The sequence below is a fragment of the Ambystoma mexicanum genome, chromosome 1p, assembly GCF_040938575.1.
Source record: "Ambystoma mexicanum isolate Mex_15411 chromosome 1p, UKY_AmexF1_1, whole genome shotgun sequence".
In the NCBI taxonomy this organism is placed as follows: domain Eukaryota; kingdom Metazoa; phylum Chordata; class Amphibia; order Caudata; family Ambystomatidae; genus Ambystoma; species Ambystoma mexicanum.
The window spans coordinates 149427812-149450800 of NC_090921.1; the positions used below are offsets into that span (position 1 = coordinate 149427812).

A 22989-nucleotide genomic window follows, 5' to 3' on the forward strand; every position below is an offset into this window, starting at 1 on the left:
AATAATTGTTGGGTATGTGCCCACTTGCCACAGCATGGTGGTAAGGGAATTGGTTGGTATGTGCAGCCACTGCCATTGAATTCTGCATGCTACGTGTCCTTGAGTGCATTATATTATGGGAAATGGAACAAAAGTGAAATTGGTCAGTTAGATAGAACAAATATGAATGAATTCGGGGAGATAATTATGAAACCTGTAGGTCGTTCTATATTTCACAAAGCAAGACTGATCACACCGGTTATGATGCCACAAGACAGATTATTTGTGCCCTATAAATCATCTGTAATCACATTTCATATGAACCCAGAAGGAAATAAAGATACAGTGCCCCCCTCCTATACAGTAAATTACAGTCCACGCTCTGTCCCCTTTTGCTGAAAAGAAAGGCTCCTATTCAGTGGGGACATTCACTAGATGCATGACTATAGCATTCCTTGATAGAGAGGTAGAACCAGTTTATGTAGGTGACCCTGTTTATTTCATATGTGGAGAAAAAGCATATCCTTGGTTGCCTAGAAATTGGGGAGGTACCTGTTACCTGGGACTTTTGTTCCCGGGGTATTCCTTTCAAGAACAGCAGATATAGCCAAATTGTCCAGGTCAAGACCACGGCGAAATAAGGTAGGAGGTTTGATCGCGGAAGACGTAGCAAAATCATTCATACCATTTTGGGGCCTAGCAATAAACTTGTATAATATAAAACAACTGTCTAGAATATTAGAAAAAACAATAAATGGAACAACGGATATATTATACAATATGACGTTAGAGGAGAAAGGAATTAGATTGATGACACTCCAAAATAGGATGGCTCTTGATGTAATATTGGTTGATCGTGGGGGAGTTTGCAAAATTGTGGTATCAGCATGTTGCGTATTTGTAAGCGACTCCTCCCCTACGATTTTCGAAGCTATAAGAAAGTTGCACGTTTTGAGCTCTGATGTGTAATAGCAATACTTATGACATGTTTTTGTTGTATACACTGCTTACCTATAATTTGTACTGAAATAAGTGAGGAGTGTATACAGATAGTAACAAAAAGAGCACCACTAAATCAGATACTTAAATAAATGATGAAATAAAGACAGTGAAACAATTCATGTCAATTAATATTGATGACAATGATAATGAGGAGGAAACTAGCAGTATGCAAGATTCAGAATCAGATACTTGGTCAGAAGAGGACGCAATGTATGGATGAGGCGTTTGGCATACGGACAAAAGGAGGGTTTGTCAGTCTAGAAAAAGCAGGTACCCCTCAATGATGGAGGCAATGTATTTTGTTGGCCGAAGACCAACCGCCTCATGTGTCGATATTAGAAAAACGCATCTATCAGCTTGACTAAAGTGCTTGACTAAAGTGCGGCCATTTTGAAGTGATTGAAATCGCCATTTTGTTTTTAACTTTCGTCTCTTGCTTTTCTGTCCAAACTGCTTTGCTGAAAGCTTATTCTGCTCGACTATTATTTTATTGTTCATGCATAGAGCAAGGCCGCGAGATACTTGTTGAAACATAACGTGGGCGACCCAGACGGAAATGCCCGGTCTCCTCCCTCACAAGTCCTTGGAAGTAAGCAGCAAGACATTTAATCATTACACAGGTGCCAGCCAGTCTCGTTCATGCGGTAGGAACGGTAGAAACGAACAATTAATGGCTTGAATTATGCTCTTCTTTGCGGCCCCCCTTTCTGAGCCCTGTAGAGCCCTGGAGAGCGAGTTGACCCCTAGCACACAAATAGAAACTAGGAGATAGCGAGGCCTGGAATGTGTCTCTGTGTCTCTCCCCTGCATGCAGCTTGCTTGCAAAAACAGAAGCAATGTGTTCTCTTAAACAAGGAACTTTGTTTGCAGGCTCATGAAATTGCAAACTGTTGCTAAAATGAATGTCTGAAGGTGTCATACTCGCCACCATTGTCAATCATCGAACCCAATTCAAAGGAAACACATTATGGTCGGTATTGAATATGTCATTACTGATTGTGAGATGCCCATTTTGTATATATGTAACTGTTGTACAATGCTCGCTCTCTTGCATCTCTCGGGGTCTGGAGACACCCGTCGCGGGGCGTGAGACCCAGTTGGCCAACTGAGGCTATTTGCTTTGCAATAAACCCTAGCTTTTGGGAATACAACCTCGTGTCTGGCGTATCAGTTCGTGTGTGGTGATTGTGCCTTGTTTCCATATGCGAGGGTCCCCTAGGGGCCCCTTCAAATTAAGCAGCTGGTTTTGGTGCTCCATGTGTGGGCGATCCACGGTATCCTTCTCTATGTTGAGGTGACTCTGTGTTTCATCGTTGCACACATGGTAATCAACATTATGGGCTTTGAGAATTCTGTGCAAATGGGCCATCTATGCCTTTATGAAGATTAGCCAGTCCTCTTAGTACTCGACAAGGACTTGTTTCGTGAATAAAGGATAATGGTTCTACTTGATTAGTGTGCAAGAAAATTGCATGAATCCTTAAAGCATAGACCCTCACAGACAGGAAGACACCTCCAGGTTATTGTGCTGCACCTGCTATTGCTAGTAAAGGATGCTGCGAGATGGAGCAAGATGAAATTGATAGTAAAGGATGCTGAGAGATGGAGCAAGATGTTATTGGAAGTAAATGATACTGAGAGATGGAGCAAGATGATATTGGTAGTAATGGATGCTGAGAGATGGATCAAGATTGTATTGGTAGTAAAGGATGCTGCAAGATGGTGTACTGAAGTTCCTACTCAGCCCTTTAAGATAGGTTAGCAATATATTAGAGAGAGATGGAGGATGTAGAGTTTACTCAGAAATCAATAATAGACACAAGTCAGGTAGTTGGCAAAAGATACTGTTTTAATCGCAATTATCTAAAACAGGGAGTACAACGGACATCAATAGACATACCTCATGGTCTCTCTCGAGACTTCTCAAAGCATTTAGAAATACATACATTCTTATAGTAAAAAATCATCATAGGTGACGTTTGATCTACGTATCACTAACGTCATCCTATGTGGCAAACTACAAAAACCTAATGGTGAGTGTGATAGGTTCTACAAGGATCATGTAGGTATACAATCCATACTCGTTTTAGGGAAGTGGAATTATGTAATAAGTCTCTTAACATCAGGGGGGCAACTAAGCCTTTCCCTAAAATATGTCACTACAAACGTCACTAAATATACGATGTTTAATTGGATACGCAACTATAGGACCCTTGATCATGCACCCCTCTATCATTGGTTGCATTCTATCCTCTGTCAGTGCCTTCTCAACCTACGTTGGCAGTATGCAGGCTGAACATCCAGGTGCAGATGAGCTAGTCTTAACCATAGCTTCCCACCAATTAACATATCCATCCATCATCACCTCAGTGGTCTACTGTCAATTAGATTGTTTGAACTCGGCCTTGAACATGTTCTTTGCTCTGGGAAATTCAGGGGAGTGAAGGCACGCTCTGCCCTCATGCGTAGGTGTGACCATCATGCTCGTCCAACTTCTTCTACCCACGTGACAAAAGACCACAAAATCGAGTCTTTCAGTGTATTAAAATACTATTCTTTAATAGACCTCTGACGTCTTCTTGTTTTTGTCCATGCCTTCTGAACAGAATTTCATTATTTCTCATGATCTGTATCGAATGTCAGCTCACCCCAGTCTGATATGGCCTTGGTTTCTTGGCTCATCCAATTTCGCCTTTCCGAGTTTCACTCCTGTAATTCACTTGTTTTCTAACTGCAACAAATGAAAAAGCTTGGGCTTTCTTCTTTTGCTCAACACTGCTATTATACATAGTGGGAGCATCCAACCTTTACTGACGCCAATATATATATATATATATGTATGTATCTGTTGACGCATGGCGCTATCTATTCACTATAAAGCTAGCCTTTTAAGAATACTTAATCTGCTTGCGTTTCTTTGCATATGTACACATATACAATAGCTTGATCTCTCCCTTATGTCTGCAGCATAAGTTTCTTCATCTTGATCCCAAAATTTCCTCAGTCTTGATACTTTCTTGAAGCCTTATAGACTTGTCTGCATTCTCTTAGTTTCTGCATCTCTTCTCTATTTGTCAGCATTACTCTGTTATGACGTCACTGGTGATGGTGACATCACCATTCTTCTTCATCATTCATTTTCTCTGCTTCTTCAGGGATTTCATTCAGACGACCATCATATTGTCTCAGATGCAGGTATGGTTTCCTCAATGGGAATCTTGCCTCCCAGATTTTCCTAGGTATCTGTACTTTTACTGGAACTGCACATGTTTCCCACTCTGGGACCCAACATACAGGTGCTACGGGCGAGATGGTTGAGGTGGGGGTACTTAGCTCCTTCTCTACAATGGAGCAAGATGATATTGATAGTAAAGGATGCTGAGAGATGGAACAAGATGATATTGGTAGTAAAGGATGCTGAGAGTGGCGAAAGAGGGGTGCACATGCCAGTCTCATCTTGACGGATACAAAATGTTCTTCTATAGTATCTAGTAATGTGGCTTTCAGTTCCCTGTCTCATCATAAGGTTGACTGGAAGAGACACATAGGAAATCATTTGGCACTATACAGAAGAGGTCTGCAGCAACTATTATATCAACTGCTTCTGTTACGGCCTATATTGCACCTATAGTTGGTAGTTATCCATGGGCATGTATCAGCTTTTTACAAATAGGGTGATGACATCATACTTGGGAGATGCATGATAACTAGGCATAGCTGAAGTTGGTGATTAGAAGCCAGGACAGGAAAGCCCATGCCAATGTTCTTTGCATTGTAAATGACTATTGGAGGGGATGATTTCTTGTAGAATGACACCATCTTTGTGACCTCAATACAGAAATAGGAGATGGTTACGGTTGCACAGGCTTTGGGAGCAGAGTATTTGCATGGGGCTGGTCTATGAGCCTCCACGATTGCACTAAGAGGGGTGATTTGTGACTCTGAAGAAAGACATTGGGCTGTCAGCATTCTTGTGAGTGGACTGTTGCAGACCATACTTGTAGTGGTTCCACCAGCACGCTGAGATCTAGCCGAGTTCTTTCATGGAGTTACTGAATTGATTGATGTAGACCTCCTTTTAGATCTGATCTACTTTTGATTGTACCTAAAGCAGTGAATCTGGCACACACCGAGGTGTGTAGAAGTGGTGATTTCTCCCATCTTCCCAATATGCTGCCTCTGCGATTCAGTTGGGAGACATATGCATGTGTTCAATGGATGTTTTAAAAGGTAGAGGGAGGCCACAATGACTTGGGCAAGGGGACTCTCTTTTGGAAGTGATCAGGCACTAGGGATGACCACAAGTGTTTGTTCAGTTGCAAGGAGTGCTTTGATAAAATTGTCCAGATGTGTTTTCTGGAAGTTCAAAATGGTTTGGGATTGTTGACAACCTTAAAGTGGTAAGTTTCAGTTAGATGACCTATTCCCCCTCAATGTGGAAGGTTAAGGAGAATGTAGCTTGCCTGCGAGGCGAGGGACATTGGTAGTCAAGAGGCAAGCCAGTCTAGGGGTTAGGCAGAACGAGGATGATGCTCCGACCACCTTACTCTTGACTTTTTTGGTGAATTAGTGGTTGCAGGAATCTTTGACCCATGTATTTAGATTGGCCACAATGATGCAGAGAGTATATCTTGCCCGGGGTCATGGGAGAAGGAGGAAACGAGGAGCCATTTTTTGGGGGGACCTGTACAACACTGTGCAGATGAAGGATCCACACAGGAAGATATTGATTTTCAAATCCTGATAAATGACAGCAAAAGATGCATGCATCTAAAGAAACATTCCAAAATCTGAACATCACACCAAAATATGCACAAGTTGAAAGTAGCATGTAGACCTTAGGAAAACACCCCAACAATCCAAAATCCAAAACAAAGCGGTATTTACCAGACAAAGGTGCTCTGATGAGAGAAAACACCCCAACAATCCATAATCCGAAACAAAAGCGGTATTTACCAGACAAAGGTGCTCCGATGAGAGATCCAATGCTGACCATCATCTGCAGCAGTCCAAGGCCCCCCAGCAGCTGCCTGATCCCCACAATCTGCGGCACCTGCGAGAACACGACAGGTGTCATTGCCCCAGCACCCAATCCATATATCAAGCTGATGGCCATCAAGCCGTAGTAGTCTTGTCCCAATGGGATTGCGATCAGGCTGAAGCCAGTGAGAGCCGTCCAGAACATCAGTAGGTGCTGAAGCTGGAATGTCCCACTGTCGGCCAACCACCCAGAGACGAGGCGTCCGAATATGTTGGCTATGCCAGCCGCAGACATGAGGAAGGCAGCCTCGTACTCATTGAAACCCTGCACGCGGGCATGCGCCACCAAATGCACGAAGGGGACGAAGTACCCAGTATAAACGAGAGCCATGGCCAATGCATACCTCATGAAGGGCCAGTGCAAGAGGAGGGTCAGCCCAAATAGGGCTGGGCAATTTGCTTCTTCTGGCAGCCTTCGTTCTTCTTTTAGAGTCAGCGGTCTGAGGAGGGCGCCACACACTACCAGGTGTAGGGACATTCCGGAGACAATGATCAGGGTGCCTCGCCAGCCATAGACATCCACGAGGTACTGGAAGAGTGGGCAGAAAGCAAAGGAGGCGATGCCCGTCCCAGTAAAGGCCAGGCCAGTGATCGCCGCTTCTTGAAGTACTGTGCCACAGATGCGATGGAAGGCGTGAACACCAGGGCCCAGCCCAAGCCTAGAGAGAGAGATAAGACCAGAGAGTGATGAGTGGGGCGGCTTCTGAGACTCCCTACCTTACTACCTCTCTCAAAAACCAAAGCCAAGGCACAGGTGGCACTATCACTTAAAAGTTGGAAAAGATTGCTTCGCCATGGGCAGGAACTGCATGGTGTTGGCTGCAGGTTGCACGCAGGTCTCTGCTGCAGACCTTCACCCCACCAAGCGATCCTGCATGCACATTTTCTGCTTATCCACACTACCACTACCACCAAGTTTAGCTATAAATTGGGTATAACAAGAGGAGGGTACTATGGGGACCAATGTTTGTAGACTGCAGGCATTCTCTACAGCTTACAAATCACACAGTAGAAAAGGTATGTGGTGTGGTGCAGCCAACGTGCAGTGCAAAAGAGAGGTTGTCCAGTGTAATACGCGTGAGGGTCAGTGAAATGGAGTATCATTAGCCTAATTCAGATGATGTGATATACAGCTAATGTCGATCCTGAAGGAGATGAGGTGCCGCAGGTTGGAGACATGGTTGTGGTGTTCGATGCATGCAGTGAAAGGCAGATGCTGTGCAGTGAAACTGCAGGTACTGTGCAGTGTGATGCAGATGATGTTCAATGACATGCACATGCTGTGTAGTGGGATGGAGATAATGTGCAGGGTAATTTGGCCATTGGGAAACGAGAAGTAAGGTCGTGCAAGTGGCATTGGGGATGTACTGTAAGATGCAGGTAATTTGCAGCACAATTGAGTTTCTGCCAAGTGACATCAAGGTGATATGCAATGCAAATCTCAACTAAGGGCTGCACCTGTCTGTGCCTGTCCATGCGTGGCTGTGTCTGTTAATCCGTTGTCTCCTTCCTACTCACAAGCGACCTGTGGACAAAGCACATCGTGCCCTCGGTGATCCTCACAACTTACACAAAGGTAAGAAGAGCGCCTTCCTTTTTTTTTTTTTTTGTTAAAATGATATGGTTCAAATGTTAAACCTTTCATCTTTTATACATTCCAAAACAGAAAGGTCTCTTTCTTAGACCATTTCCTTTCCTCTATTAGATTCAAATAATACATTAATAAAACTGACAATTGTGAAAATGTCTTTCTTTGAGCCACCGTATAGAAATTTCGCCCATCGCTCTTCTGGTAAGAGTTTGATTGTAGATGGGAGATAAATGTCTCTAATTCGGAATTTGGTTTCATCAAGTGCTGGACATAAGGTAACTATGTGCTGTAGAGTTTCTAGTTCAGTTTGTTGTTTACAGGACCGACAGAAGGATTTTTCCTTGGTTAGAAGTTGTCTGGATTGTAGCAGTTCTCGTGTTGGTAGTAAATTAAAACGGAACCGTAGGAAAGTGTCTCTGACAGAGGCAGATGGAAAACATTGTAAATATAACAGGAGACCGTTTAATGGGTGCATGTCCAACTTGCATTCCTGGTTTAGTTTTAATTGTCTTTTGGCTTCGATAGTTGCTATCCAATCGTCGCGCGCAAGTTTTTTTTTTGCTTTTACTGGACGTTGAGTTAGCTGCTCCATGGATATGTCTGCCGTTATTCTAGTATTTTCCATATGATTTTCCAGGTTTGTAAGGCAATTGCGTGAGTTGTGAGTTCTTTTTGATGGAAAATATGTAGCGCTGGAATATGCAAGTCAGAGACGATTTTCCTGTAAAGATCTAATTTTCGCCATGTTTGACGTGAGGTGAGAGACTGAAGTGCCAGTTCGTATCGGATTCGGGCCATCGGAAACGATTGAGGTAAAGAGAGCACTTTCCGCCAGAACATGCCTTCCAGACGCAGCCATATAGATCTGTCGATGTTAATCATGGATTCGCTTCCACTTTTTGTCTGTAAAATGATATAATTGGTTTAAATGTGAATCTTCCATACTTCAAGTGTAGAACTCGACCCTGACGGGCTAGAGATAAAGCATTTGCCAGTAGATAGCTGGACCAATTCGATTCAGTGGGTGATTGATTCATCCAAATCCCAAGTATTTAACTGTTGTTACTTGTTCAAGGGGTTGATTATTAAGAAGAAAGGGTTTCGGCTGTTGTTGTGTTCTGTGGGATGGCGCCAGGAGCATTATTTGGGATTTTTGTGTATTTATTTTAAGTTGATTTATCTTCATATAGTTTTCTGGGTTTAATAAGGCTGTTTGGAGGCCTCTTGGAGTTTGTGAACACAACACAATATCGTCTGCATACATCAGGCACGCGATGGTTGTGGCATTTAATTTCGGTGGATTTGATAATGGCGAGTTTGTCTCGGTTTCGTAGTCTGATGTAAATAAATTGAAAAGTGTTGCCGCTAGGGGACAACCTTGTTTGAGTCCATTGTTAGTTGGGATGGAATCAGTTCCTGTATCGTCTTGTGACAGTCGGGCTCTAATCGAGGTTTCCCCATAAAGTAACTTTATTGGTTCCAAGATATCATCAGGGCATTTTCGCAATTTCGACCATAGTAGTGATCTATTGACTAGGTCAAAAGCGAGCTTCAAATCTATGAATGCAGCATATATTTGTCTTTGATTGCGGATGGCCTCTTGCTTCAGCAAGTTAGGTAGGAGTAGATTGATGCTGGTTCCCACATATTTAACAAAGCCTGTTTGTCTTGGTGCGTGTATGTTGTTTGCTTTGGCCCAGGTGTTCAATTTGTCCAGAAGAGAAGTAGCGAACATTTTTCCTAGGGGAAATAAAGTTGGCACCCTTTAGTGCGCTCCTTGGGAAGAATTACTCAATCACTTGGTTATGTTAATTCCAATTTGTTTATTCAGTATAGGTTCTGGATACTCCATACACTTAAAGTTTCAATAAACAAACTTTGTCTCCCAAGTTTCCTAGGGGGTCCAACAAGGCAATAGGCCTATAATTGGCTGGATCTTTTGTATCTCCCTTTTTATAAATGGGTATCAAAATTGCCGTCTTCCAAGAAGGTGGAATAGTCTTGGTTTTGTTAATGGTTTGATAGATGTTGGAGGAAAAGTGTGCCCACAAGGTTTTATTGGCTTTGATAAGTTGGTTTGAGAGGCCGTCCGGTCCCGGGGCATGTGAAGGATTCAAGTTGGTGATGGCTCGTTCTAGATCCTCTAGTTGCCATGTTAGAGTCCAGGTGTGATGTTTTGTAGAGTCTTTAGTGTGTAATTCAGAGTTTATGTTGTAAAGCTTCTGAAAGTGTGAAATCCATCCTTGCTCGTCAACATCAGTTGTCATTTTTGGTAGATTATCTGTTGGTGGGGCCAATAGTTTCCACAGATCTGTCATGCCTGCGCCATGGGCGCATCCATTTACGCTCAATATGGACTATTTGTTTATCATTTATTTGCAACAGACTCTTGGATCTATCTATATTTACTTTGGGAACTTTATTATTTTTCCCACAAACTACGTATACCACAATGCACCTGGCTACAAGCATCGATTCCTGGCTGTTCCTATGGGTTATCAAAGGAACTACACCCCCCAGAAGCCCAAGGGACTTGCCCTGCTTCCACCAGCCCAGGAACAGAAAGGGAGGTGGCCGATTGCCTGCAGGTGTGCTTAGCCAGGTGCAACCAATTAGCCTGCCTCTGTGCTGGGCTAGGCAGTATAAAGGCTGCTGCCTGCAGTGGCTCAGCCTCTTGCATCTGAGAGTCCTTCCTCCACCTTTCGCGTCTTCCTACGGATCGTGTATGCTGTTTACCTTCACTCCTACTTGGACCCTGCCTTGTTGCTTGCTACACCCTGCTGCCTACAGCCCTAGCCTTCTGGGCTCCCTGCCTCAGTCCAGCTCCTCTGGGCTTCCTGCCTTGCAGCCTGTTACACTTCGCTGCCTACAGCCACAGCCTTCCAGGCTCCCTGCCTCACAGCCCTGCTCCTCTGGGCTCTCCACATTATAGCTAATCACACTCTGCTGCCTTCCAGCCTCCGCCCTTGCCCTGCAGGGCTCTCCACATTGCAGCCGATCACGCTCTGCTGCCTTCCAGCCTCCGCCCTTGCCCTGCCGGGCTCTCCACATTGCAGCCGATCACGCTCTGCTGCCCTCCAGCCTCCGCCCTTGCCTGCCGGGCTCTCCACATTGCAGCCGATCACTCTCTGCTGCCTTCCAGCCTCCGCCCTTACCCTGCCGGGCTCTCCACATTGCAGCCGATCACGCTCTGCTGCCTTCCAGCCTTCAGCCCTTGTCTTCTGGGCTCCCTGCTCTGCAGCCTGCCTCACTCCGGCTGCCTTAGCCCTTGTCCTCTGGGCTCCCTGCTCTACAGCCTACCTCACTCTGACTACCTACAGCCCTTGTCCTCTGGGCCTTCCTACTTTGCAGCTTTATCACGCTCCGCTGCCTACTACCTACCTTTTCCGCTGGGTGCTCGGCCTAGCAGCCCTCTACAGTCCTCTGCTACCTTCTACGTTCTCCCTCAGGGTTCACTCCTTACTGCCCGGCCCTTTTGGGATCCTTGCCGTGCAGTCTGCTTTACTCTGCTGCCCTAAGCCCTTTTCCTCTGGGCTTTCTACCTTACAGTCCTACTCCTGTGGGCTTACTCATTGCTTTCCTGCTCCTCTGAGCTCTCAACCTTGTTCCTTACTGTCCTCTGCAATCCTATCCTGTTACACGACTTTCCCTTCATTTCCTTCTGCTAGTTTGCTATCACCTTCTTTCCTGGATTTGTCTGTAGTATCTTCTCTTGTACTGTTTGTAGACCCTTTTGTACAGAGCTTGTCTGTTGGTTCCCATCAGTCAACCTCTGCCCCTTCCCTTGTCTCGTTTCTACATTACAGACACCCATAGCTGCTGTTCCAAGTCATGAGCAAACAGCGTGGGCCTCTGTTATAGCAAACTGTGCAGAAGGCTAGAGTATTTCCAAGGTTCGTGGAATACTCTTTTCCTATATCTGCATACACCCCAAGAGGGTATTCATTCTGTATCTTTTCCCTTGCTACTCTTGCCTACTCTTCGTTCTCTTTCCTTTCCGCTGTGTGTGTTCTTATCTGTCCACTTTATTTGGCACAACCACCCAAACCCTTTCTGGGTGTCCTGTGCCACTCTTAATAGAGTGCCATCCTTGACAAGATCTCTGGTGTTGCGATTTTTTAAAAGCATGCAGCATTTGTTCTGCATCGTTTTGCCCTTGAAGTGCTCTGTTGGATCTCATCCAGTTTTTGTACTGTTATTTTAATACTCGAATTTGGTCATAATCCTTGGGTGTAGTTTGTTGTATTTTCTTAATATCTTTCCTCAGTTTTTTTTTCCTTTCTGCTATTATAGTTGAATAGGCATGTATATGACAGTGTTTGTTCAGAGTATTTGTTGTTCTGGATAACTTAAATGGCAGCAAGAGTTGTGGATAATTTAGGCGTTTGTCGTCTGTCATTGTTGACGAGGTAATTTGGTTTGCTAATATCACCAGGGCATTTTGAGAGATCCTCAGTCTAGTCTGGTTTGAATTAACTACTAGTTCTGGTAAATTTATTTTTGGTTTCTGGGTGTTACATTTCCCACATAATTATCATTAATGCATGATCACTATGATTTGTTTGTATGTTTTTTTTCTGTGTTATCTTCAATGCAACTTGGTTTGATGTATAGATGTAATCTATTATGGCATTTGTTGTGCCACGGGTCCATGTATTGAGCGGCTTATTGGTTTGGGTATCAAGGAAGGGCACTCTAATGCGTCCCCTAGTAGATGTTTCTTTCTACCATCGTCGAGCTCTTGGGGACATATTGTTCTGGTTTAGTTCAGTCCCTCCGCTATCGTTAAGGTCTCCACATACTATTGTTTGAATAAGAGGGTATTGTAATAAGTAATGTCGTCGATACATGTAAAAAATGTGTCAATATATAACTCAACAGTAATGGCCATTGGATTCCAATAGGTATTGATAATGCCAAAAATGTCATAAGTTAATGGTATTTTGGTTTGGACTGACTGGAGTATCGTGATTTGAATCCAGTCATTTATTTTGAATGAGTCAATGACTATAATATTGTTTGACATTTTAATAAGGGTCAAGAGACCTGTAGATGGACGTCCTGTTTTGTTTTTTATTGCAGGGACCATCAGAGTTGTATATCCGTCACAGATTGGCTGTGTTGTGATCCATGATTCCTGTATGCAGATGATGTCATACTGTGACAAGTCGTATGACTGTTCGCGAAAGAGATGACTATGTCCTCGAGTGTTCCAGGAACATAATGAAATTTCAGATCTAATAGGTTGCAATGATGGTTAAAAAGAAGAGTCAGCACTTTCTGAAGTTGTTAATTGTGACCATTCCATTACTCTCCGTATGTGATGCATGGTGTGATCCGGGTATTTATTGCCGATCTTAGGATCAATTTGTTGGGTATTTTGCATCTGCCATTCCCGTGTATTGTAGTTTACATCTTCTGTGCTCCTGCGTTTGCTATCTATGTGCTGTTCTCGTTTCTGTCGTTCCTGAGTATTATATTTTACATCTTCTAAGGTCCTTTGTTTGTAGTCTGTCTGATGTTCTTGTTTCTTTGAAGAACCTTTCCTCCGTAAAGTTAGTTCCATCTGCGCTTCTTTTTTGGAGTCAACAGAATGTATGTCAAATCCCAGTGTGTTTAGATTATTTTTTTCTTTCATGATCTGATCTTTTTCGCTAGCGAAGTTGAGGAGTAGATAGGTTTGATCCAGATGCTTTTCATCTACAAATTCCACTGTGAGGATCTCTTGCGTTCTTATCTTCTGTAGTTGCGGTATGGCGCTGAATAGACGTAGAACATTTGATCTGTTCATTATCAAGTCTTGGGTATCTGCTTCTACATGTCTCAGTAATACCGCTCGTGAGAGTTTAGGTCTCCTTGGGTTAGCAAAAATTGTCTGAGTTAGTCTGGTGGCTAATGGATTTTTATTTTGAGGACTACTTTGCGTCTGTGGTAGAACCGAGTCAGTGCGTGGGTTGGTTACTTCGCCGATTCATAATGATGTGTTTGAGATATCTTCAAATGTTAGACTCATTTGAGAGTCTTGGTGGGATTTAGTTTGTTCATATTCATCCATAATGATGAGTGATGCTTCGCTTGGTTGTATCTGGGCTTCTTCTGAAATGTCTAGGTCAATGTCTAGATGTTGTGATAGGTTTAATAGAGCGTTCATTTGGGCATCATCTGAGGTTTCTTCCAGCGTGTTTTCTCCCTAAGATGGTAAGGTTCTGGTTTCTACCAAAATATCAGTTGGTATAGGGACGACGACTGGCCCAATTATGTTTTTTGTTATTGATTTTGGCGGCACTGGTTTAGGTGTTGTTAGATTTCAGAGGAAGGCTCTCGATCCAGTCTTTCTTTTTTTTGTTTTAGGTTTATTTTGTGGTTTGGTATGAGGGGCAGTTGGCAAAAAAATAGGGTAGGTAGTAGCTCCTAAAATGGGATTGGGTCCCATAATTTGAGGTTGAATATTTGCTGATACACTTGCGATTGGTGGATTATGATCTGCTAGGTTTTGAGGTCGATCCACCCCAATTCCGCCAGTTTGGCCTTTTATCGCCTTGTCATTCGTGGTTTGTAGGGGCCATTGAGCCAAGTCATTTGACGGAGGATTGCTTGGGCGATTCATGAATGACATCATGGTGATTAAAGCCGAAGTGAGCTGTGTATTGTCTGCACGATCTTTTCTGGCAATATCTGACAACCGGGATTGCCATATTTGAGTCATTTCGGCTTCATGGTCCAAGCGATCCTGGATCTTTTGAACAAAGGCTTCTATAAAGATTTGTTTTGCGTGGATAAGGGCTAGTAAAGTTGCCTGATCTTTACTCGCATCTACGCATGAGTCTTGCATTTTTAAGAATGGTATCATTGTCTGAGATGTCACTGCTTTTAACATATTTTGAAGATCTTGCATAGTGGTTGGAATAGACAGCATATTGTCTGTTTCTTGCATGGATGCATTGTACTGACAAGGCTGAGGTTTAATCTCTTTGGTTTCAGTACAGAGATTGGATTGGGTCAGTGGGAAAATTTGAGATGTAATGTTCTGCTTTAGAGGCTCCGTGTTAGATGGAACACTTTTCCCCATGCTATCCAGGTTACATATTGCTGGCAGCGGTGATGAGGTATAATTTGAATGGCCAAAAACTGCTTTACGCTTTTCCTGGTTTGCCAAGAGTGCTTCAATCTCAATCATGTCCAAAGAGAGACGGGCTATCTTTGGATTTCGTTGAGCTATGGGAGAATTTGCTAAATCGCGTGAAAGACGTTTACTTTCGTAAAGCGATAGCCATCGTCTTTTAGCTAAGGCTGCTTTATCCCGCTGTGTTATCACCGGCGTGAATTGGGAGTCAACATCCGTATTCCAGGGTGGGAGAGTGGAATGAAGAGCTTGTAAAGTGTCAGAGTTAGCATGTTTTGATTGCTCAGCAATTGGTGGAAAAATAAAAGCAGGCCACTCACTCTCATGGATTGTGATGTTCTGTTCATAAGAGGAAGTATTATTTAGATGCTGCATTTCCATGCTATCTTTTGTTTGTACCAGGATGGTTCTTGTAGGTGAAGTTGAGCTAGTGAGTTGGATGTGACCTTGCAGTGATTGATCTTTAGTTGCCAGAGTAGTTATAGGCGTTGCAGTGGGAAGAGTTAGCAAATCCTTTGAGCTACAAACGATCCAGTGTGGCAACACCGGTGGTAAATTCTCTTGTGCTTGCAAGGTCCGGATAGACAAGGGGGAGTGAGAAATGTCAATAATCTTCTGATTAGGCTTTGTTATTTGTGAAAGCTTTCCTTGTTCCATTTTAGCACGTTGCCTGGTATGCGGACCGTTGTTAGAGTCATTAAGCATACTGACTGTGTTGAAGTCTTCCATGCTGAAAGCGACAAGGCGCTGAATAGATGCACCACAACTCTAGGATGTGGCACTGTACTGATATAATGGGCTTTGTAAAGGTCCAAGTACTAAATTTCTTGAGGGGATTTTAATCAGCTATGCAACCCACTTGTTTGTAAAATCAGGTGTACTGATCACAAGTCGTTGTACAGAAGTTGTTTGTAGACTGTATTTTGACACACACTGAGTCAAAGGCAACAGCCCGCAGTCCTCAGTGTGTGATGATGAACAGACTTGTGTTTTTTTTTAATCCTGTTGCCACCGTTCATAAATTAATGATGTTCTATTGCGAGACGGGACAGCGACACAGCAAACAGCCAAACAGGCAGCACAGAAGTTCTCGCCCTTGACGCTTCTCGGGCTTAACGCCGCAAGGGCGGATGGGAAGTCTTTTTGATCCTACTTCCTGAAGTGGGCGTGGTCAAAAAAGGGGCGTGTCCTTCACACGCGTTGCCTACAGACAGCTGTCTTTGAAATTGTGCACGGGTTGAAAGCGCAGCGCTTTCAAAGTCAGTAGACAGACAAATGCAGGCAGCAGGGCAGCAGGGGTTCCAAAGGGCTGCCCTCAGTGAAGACACAAGTGTCTTAACCGAGCGCCTTCTCTTCTTGTTACCTCCCCTTTGTCACTTCCCCCAACCTTGCTATCGCATATCCTCCCCTTTCACCTCCCACCCGATCTCTGCCCCCTCTATGCTGTCATGCAATGAGCTGCAATTGCATCACCTTCCCCCTGATTCAAGACGCAGCATTCCCCCTGATGCAAGGGGCGGCTCATGCACACCAGCAGATATCGCTCGGTCGTGCCGCCAAGCCTCCATTACGACACATGGTGATCCCCATGGAAGCCCTTCCAATTCTCAACCCACACCATTCTTGCCACATTTGTGTAACACTAGCCAGAGCCCTCATTATATCAACATCCCTACTAACTTTGCTCAGGAGTGTCTCCGTAGGATTCCAGCAAACAATTCTCCTAGGCACACACCCCACAGTCCATCCCTTTGCATCTCTGCCCGCACCCAGCCCCCTCCTCTCCTGCCTGATCCTCTGAACCACCCACTGCCACCTCCTAATCTTCAAAAGAGCCAGCCCCCACTGGAAAACAGCCTATTACTTAATGGTGCCCTGATTAACGCCTGCTGCCTCTGTGCTTATGCCAACAATATTCATGACCTTATAGAGGAACACCACCTTGATTCTATGGCGGTAACTGAAGCCTGCCTGTGCAGTGCAGCAGGACCCGCCCTCTCACTCGCCATGCCTCCTAACTTCTCCATCCTCAGAGTTGACAGATTAGATAAAACAGAAGGTGGTATTGCCCTCATCAGCAAAAACCTGCCGAGACACCCATCCCCCTTCAACCAGGCTATGAATTACTTTTGTCCAAGCTTCTGATCAACCTGCAAACTCCCATCCACATCCTCATGGTTTACCGTCAACCCAATCCCCAGAACTGCCCAGACTTGCATCCCCTCTTCCTCTCCACTTTCATCAAACCAGCCACCAAATTCCTAGTCCTAGGGGATTTCAACTTTGGCTTCAATGATTCTGCAGATACCAAAGCCAAAGACCTCACGAAGTTACTCACAGAGCTGAACTTCACCCAACTTATCCACCCCCACACTCACTTTAACGGATGCACCCTGGACAGGATCCTAACTTTGAGCACTTCAGTCTCCATCACTACTATTATGCATGTTCCATGGTCCGATCACTCTCTGATACAGTTCTGCTTCTCCCATTCCCAAACACAGCTATCAGATATCTACCTACCGTCTCCCACAACACATGCAGACTCACTGAAGCCTGCCTAGCCCTCACACTGGTTAAACACCTCTCTAAATACATACCTGCACTGGATGACTTGTAAGCCCATGCTTCAATGATCCTTACTGACCTTACACACATTATTGACCAACATGTCCCTCTCGGGAGGATAGCTCAGTTGCAACGTGCTTCCCTTGGAAGCAAGACCACACGGAGCAACACAGGTTCGATCCCCGGGTCCGCGTTTAGAAACCTCTGCGTATTAAGCGTGTTATAAATGACCTATCATATCTATCATATCTATCATCTCTATCATGCCCCTCTTAAACCTAGAAACCCTAAACCAGGTAGAAGAGCTAACACTTGGTTTATTGAAGAACTCATTACCCTGCACCATCACAAATGCACCCTATAACACTCCTGCAGCAAAACCCACACAGCATTCAACCTTGATGCTTTCCACATTGCCTCCAAAACCTTAAAATATACCCTCATATCGACCAAAGCCAATTCTTTCAACACAAGGATTACCAAAGCTAGTTCTAGCTGCCATACTCAAAGAACTAGAACTCCCTCAACTACCCCCTCTCTTGTCCACATTGACAAAGCTTGGTGTACCACCATCCAAGCAGCCCTTTCGAACAAAATCGACAAACTACAAGACAAAATCCTCACCAAGAAACAACTTCTATCTAAACCTCCTGCCCCGAAACACCCCACCCGGGTACGTCACTCTTCCCTCTCCCCTCAACTCCCCAATTCCACTTCTCCGCCATTTCCACAGATTACATCACCACCACGGTCCAGCATCTCAAACCGTCTCATTGCAGAGGTGATGACTGTCTTGCCTGCATTATCAAGCTTTGTGCAGCTGCACTAGCACCTGCCATAGCTGGCTTTGTTAAGGCCTCCTTCACCTCCAATAATGTGCTGATCTGCCTCAGAACAGCATGGGTCTCAACCCTTATCAAAACTACCAGCCCATCACCACAGTACCCTTCTGCCGACCGCATTGCCTACTCCCAAATCCAAAACTATCTAGAACAGCACCAGCTCTCAGGCTCAAGACAATCTAGATTCACACCCAAACATAGTACAGAAACAGCATTCTTGGATCTCAAAATCCAACTCGATAGCCTCTGCGACTCTGGCAATATGGCCATACTACTGCTCCCAGATCGGTCAGATGCATTTGGCCTTGTAGACCACGACGTCCTCTGCCAACACCCCATGGCAAACTTCCACTATTCTCATCATGCACTTCATTTGATCAACTCATTTTTGAGTGAAGACACTTCCAATGTACTTATAGGTGACAACACTGCTGACCCATCCCCATTCCATGCAGCATCCCCAAGGCTCTTGCATCCCCTGCGATCTTTACAGCACTGATAACAAGTCACTCTTTGATCACCTCGACAGCTTGGGTATCCCTTAAACGAACTTTGCAGATGACCTGCAAGTTCTTCTGCCAATCTCAGAGAATTATGCCCAGGATGCTGAAACGATCAACCAGACCTACAGTGTTATTCAGAACTGGATGGCTACACTCAACCTCTGTCTCAATGATGAGAAGACCAAGCTTCTCATTGTGGGCTTCTATCGCTGACCAAGCACCTTCCCGCAATTATACTGCTCCTTCCCCATCGACGGACCACCATCCAGGTCTCTAAGCATGTGAAGAAACTGGGTGTTTATCTTGACGCTAAACGCAACATGCCCGCCACATCAATGCGTTGGCATCCACCACAGCCTACACTGCCAAGTATTGTACAGCAGGTTAAACGGATACACTTGCGCTATAGGGCACTTCACATGTAGTTTATTCATGCACGTCAGGTAATCAGGTTTTATCCGGATACATCAAGGGGCTAGGAAGATCATTGGAGAGCCCAATGGCTTCCACCACCCAGGCTACATCTTCATCAACCGCCTGGGTCAGAACTCCAACCACACAACATTCTGTGACATTCCACACTGACATCACCACTCACCTAGGACATGCAAACAGGGACCAGGTCCAGACATGACACCAAGCTCATCTCCTTGAGCAGGACATGTATTTCTCCTCCAAACGGCCTCACCCGCGCACATGCATCAGTCAGCTTGATTATTGCAATGTGCTATTTTCTTGCACCTCTTCCAAGAACCTGGTGAAACTCCAACTCTTGTAACATAAGGCCCTAAGGGCAGTCCTAGGCTTAAACCTCTGTGACCACATCTCAGCAGCAAGAAGGGAAGTGCACTGGCTTCCTGTAAAAGCACAAATCGAATTTAAAATGCTCGCCATTGCCCACCGACGTCTCCACCAGAACGCCCCCTTACCTCACCTCCCATATTGCTGCTAAGCCAGTCAGTTGATGCCTCCACTCTTCCTCCAGCTGCGCCTCGCTCACTCCCAGGTGCAATCATAAGTGGGCCGGGGGGGGGGGGGGGTGTTGAGGCGGGGTTCCAGTTTTTTCATTACAGCTCCTACCGTCTGGAACATTCTTCCCGACCACATCAGAAAAAAACCTCCTTTCCTTGTCTTCAAAAAACTTTTAAAAGCATAGTTATTTAACAAATATGCATAATTGGTATAACTATGCACACTGTTTTTACTATTTGCTATTCACGAACTCTGTGCAAGCGCCATGATACCTCTGGGTAAATAAATGCATTGTCTGTGATCTGCAGTGAAATGCGGCAGATGTGAAGTGAAATGAAGGGAAAATGCAGTGAGATGAGGTTTGCCTACAATGGGAACTGATGTGCAGTGAGATCCAGGTGAGCTGAGGAGTCTGGAACTATGAGTCTGACCCATCTCCTACCTGTACAGGTGATACGCCGGCTATGTGCAGTGGGAAGTGATGGATATGCAGTGCGATGCCATGCCGCACACATTGGGATGCAATGTGTCGGCATTAGGATAGAGATGGGAGGATGAGGCGTCCCCTTCAGCGTCCGCCCTCTCTGCTCTACCATCCCCTTGCCACTGGAGATGGCCTCACCTGTCAGGAGTCCTATGGACAGATAGAGGTGCGTCAGGCTGGTGGCAAAGGCAGCCAGGAACATCCCAAGACCGGACAGGAAGCCGCCTGACATCACCCCTTTGCGGGCCCCGTACCGACTGCTCAGGGCACTCGCAACTGGACCTGCAACAAGAAATATATAAAAATATAAGGGAAGCCTGATTAACGCCTATGGGCCTCCAGGCGGTTCAACAGTAGGATAAGGGGAGGGTGGACCAACTAGACCAAAGATGACAGCTGACTATTTCTTAAATCATAGTAGCGTCATATTTAATGTACAAATACAAACACAATTATGCAGAAAGAGTTAGCAAATTAGGCTCAATGTACAAAAAAAAAAAAAACAGGAACATCCCAAGACTGGACAGGAAGCCGCCTGACATCACCACTTTGTGGGCCCCGTACCGACTGCTTAGGGCACTCGCAATTGGACCTGCAACAAGAAAGACACAACAACATGGGTCACAAGTCACATCAACGGGTCACCTCCCAGACCACATAAACGCTGTGTGGTCAACCGGTGCAGGGAGGTGGCCGTGGAAACACCTGCTCCCTGCACATGTCACAAACAGGTTGTGGTGATTCAAGACATCACACATGGCTTTCCAAACCTTGTTTTAATTCTGTAAACTGTCTAATAGCAGACACATGTGGCTATACAGTCTCATCACTCTCAAGCCTGAAGGGCACATCCTTCTGTGACAGGCTGCCCTAAACACCAGTCACTGAGATCCCCTAATGTAACCTTAAGAGTGAAATCTGCTCAGCACTCTAATGGTAGCAAATGAGTGCGCTGAGTGTTACCGTGCTATCCTGTGCCTCTTGGACTCGTTTTGTGCACAGAGGATACTGTATGCAGTCTTTTCACACTTGCTGTTCCAGAGCCACCAGCAATCGCAGTGCGCATGGAGTGCGCTGAGTGTTACTGGGTTATCGTGTGCCTGGATCGGTTTGACCCGTTTTGTGCACGGAGGATACTGTGTGCAGTCTTTTCACACTTGCTGTTCCAGAGGGAGGTGTCTACCTGTAAAAACCACCAGCCAAAGCGGAGCACGTGGAGTGCGCTGAGTGTTACTGTGTTACCGTGGAGGCATGTAGACGTGTAGACGTGTGGTGATTCCGGTGCTACATAGTGAAAATGCGGTGTGGGAGGAGAACAAGGAGCCCAGAGTAAGTTACATCTTCACCAATATTTATTGACTTTTGGTTTTTGAATTGTGAAATATTGCAAAACACTTTTGTTACAAATGAGCTGGCCTCACCCAGCCCCTTTAATTGATTTACTTATCTGCAATCAGCGTGTGTGCTCCACTATTCATACAAACACGGCGCTCGCTCCATTGATGCTACACAATTGCCTCTAATTGGCTGACCCGTCTGCATCCCTTCATGGGCGCCACTACTACTCATATACACACGCTGCTCGCTACACTGAGGCTACACAATTGCCTCTAATTGGCTTACCCGTCTGCATCCCTTCATGGGCGCCACTACTACTCATATACACACGCTGCTCGCTACATTGAGGCTACACAATTGCCTCTAATTGGCTGACCCGTCTGCATCCATTCATGGGCGCCACTACTACTCATATACACACGGTGCTCGCTACATTGAGGCTACACAATTGCCTCTAATTGGCTGACCCGTCTGCATCCATTCATGGGCGCCACTACTACTCATATACACACGCTGCTTGCTGCATTACATGTACACCTTTCCAAACTTCACGGGAGCATTATGGCTGCCACGTTATACAGCAAACGTGTAATGAGCGTCGAAGGGGACTTGGTTTACAAGTCATTGAAACTCTGTGGTCCACTTTGACTGGTGCAGCTCATATGGGCTTGTCTGTGTGAGGAAGGGGGATCGTCATTTATACTAAAGGCTAGCTTACTGCTGCCCAGTGGTCGAAGTGGGCGTGAACGGTTGGGAGCATGCTCCTGTACTTTTTAAAATTAAGTTTTACCATTCCTATAGTTTTATTTGAAAAATAAACTGTTCTTCGTTTTAAAATAAAAGTGTAGGAAGAAGTTGAAACCTGCCCTCCAGCGCACTGCACTGAACGTTCCCTTAAACAGCAGGTGCAAGTGTTTGGGGTTTTGGATTGCACGTGGGAAGAGGAGTGGCGATGCAGTTTGTGGGGAGTTGGGGAAGGCCAGCAGGGAACATTGTTACACTACTTCTTTTCATACATTTTGACCACTGCTGGTGCCCAGGTCCGGGCTGTCCCACTGACATAGTGGGTCCTTCTTCTTACACCCCAGGGAACATTGCATTTTGCACCACTCCTCCCACCCTTCACCAGGACTCACTTGCAAACTGCTGCATGGCCATTCCGATGGATGTGATCCAGGAAACACGGACAGATGGCTCCTGGAAGTGCTGCATGAACTCCACAAATAACACTCCGAAGGAGCGGATCACCCCAAAAACCAGTGAGATCTGCATGAAGGCTGCCAGCACGATCATCCACCCCCAGCCGCCGTCTGGGGGCTCTGGGTACACCTGGAGGGCCATTGCTTGGACACCTGTATAGAAGATGGAGGAAGAGAGTTTACTATAGTCTCAGGTGAAGGAAAGTAAAATTTGTATGACTACTCATTGATGGAGGTGTCCAGAGTGAAGCCGCCTGAAGTGGACCACAATCACTGAGCTGTCGGAAGACGGAGCAGTGGCATCGAAGGAGCCATACTTCATGTACATGTCAAGAGACTGTACATGTA

The 22989-nt window shown here is 45.2% G+C and overlaps 1 pseudogene; it reads right to left on the reverse strand.

The window, feature by feature from the left end:
• Nucleotides 1-22788, reverse strand: part of LOC138459959 (monocarboxylate transporter 13-like) — a 35112-nt pseudogene extending 12324 nt beyond the window's left edge.
• Nucleotides 22789-22989: the final 201 nt, after the last annotated feature.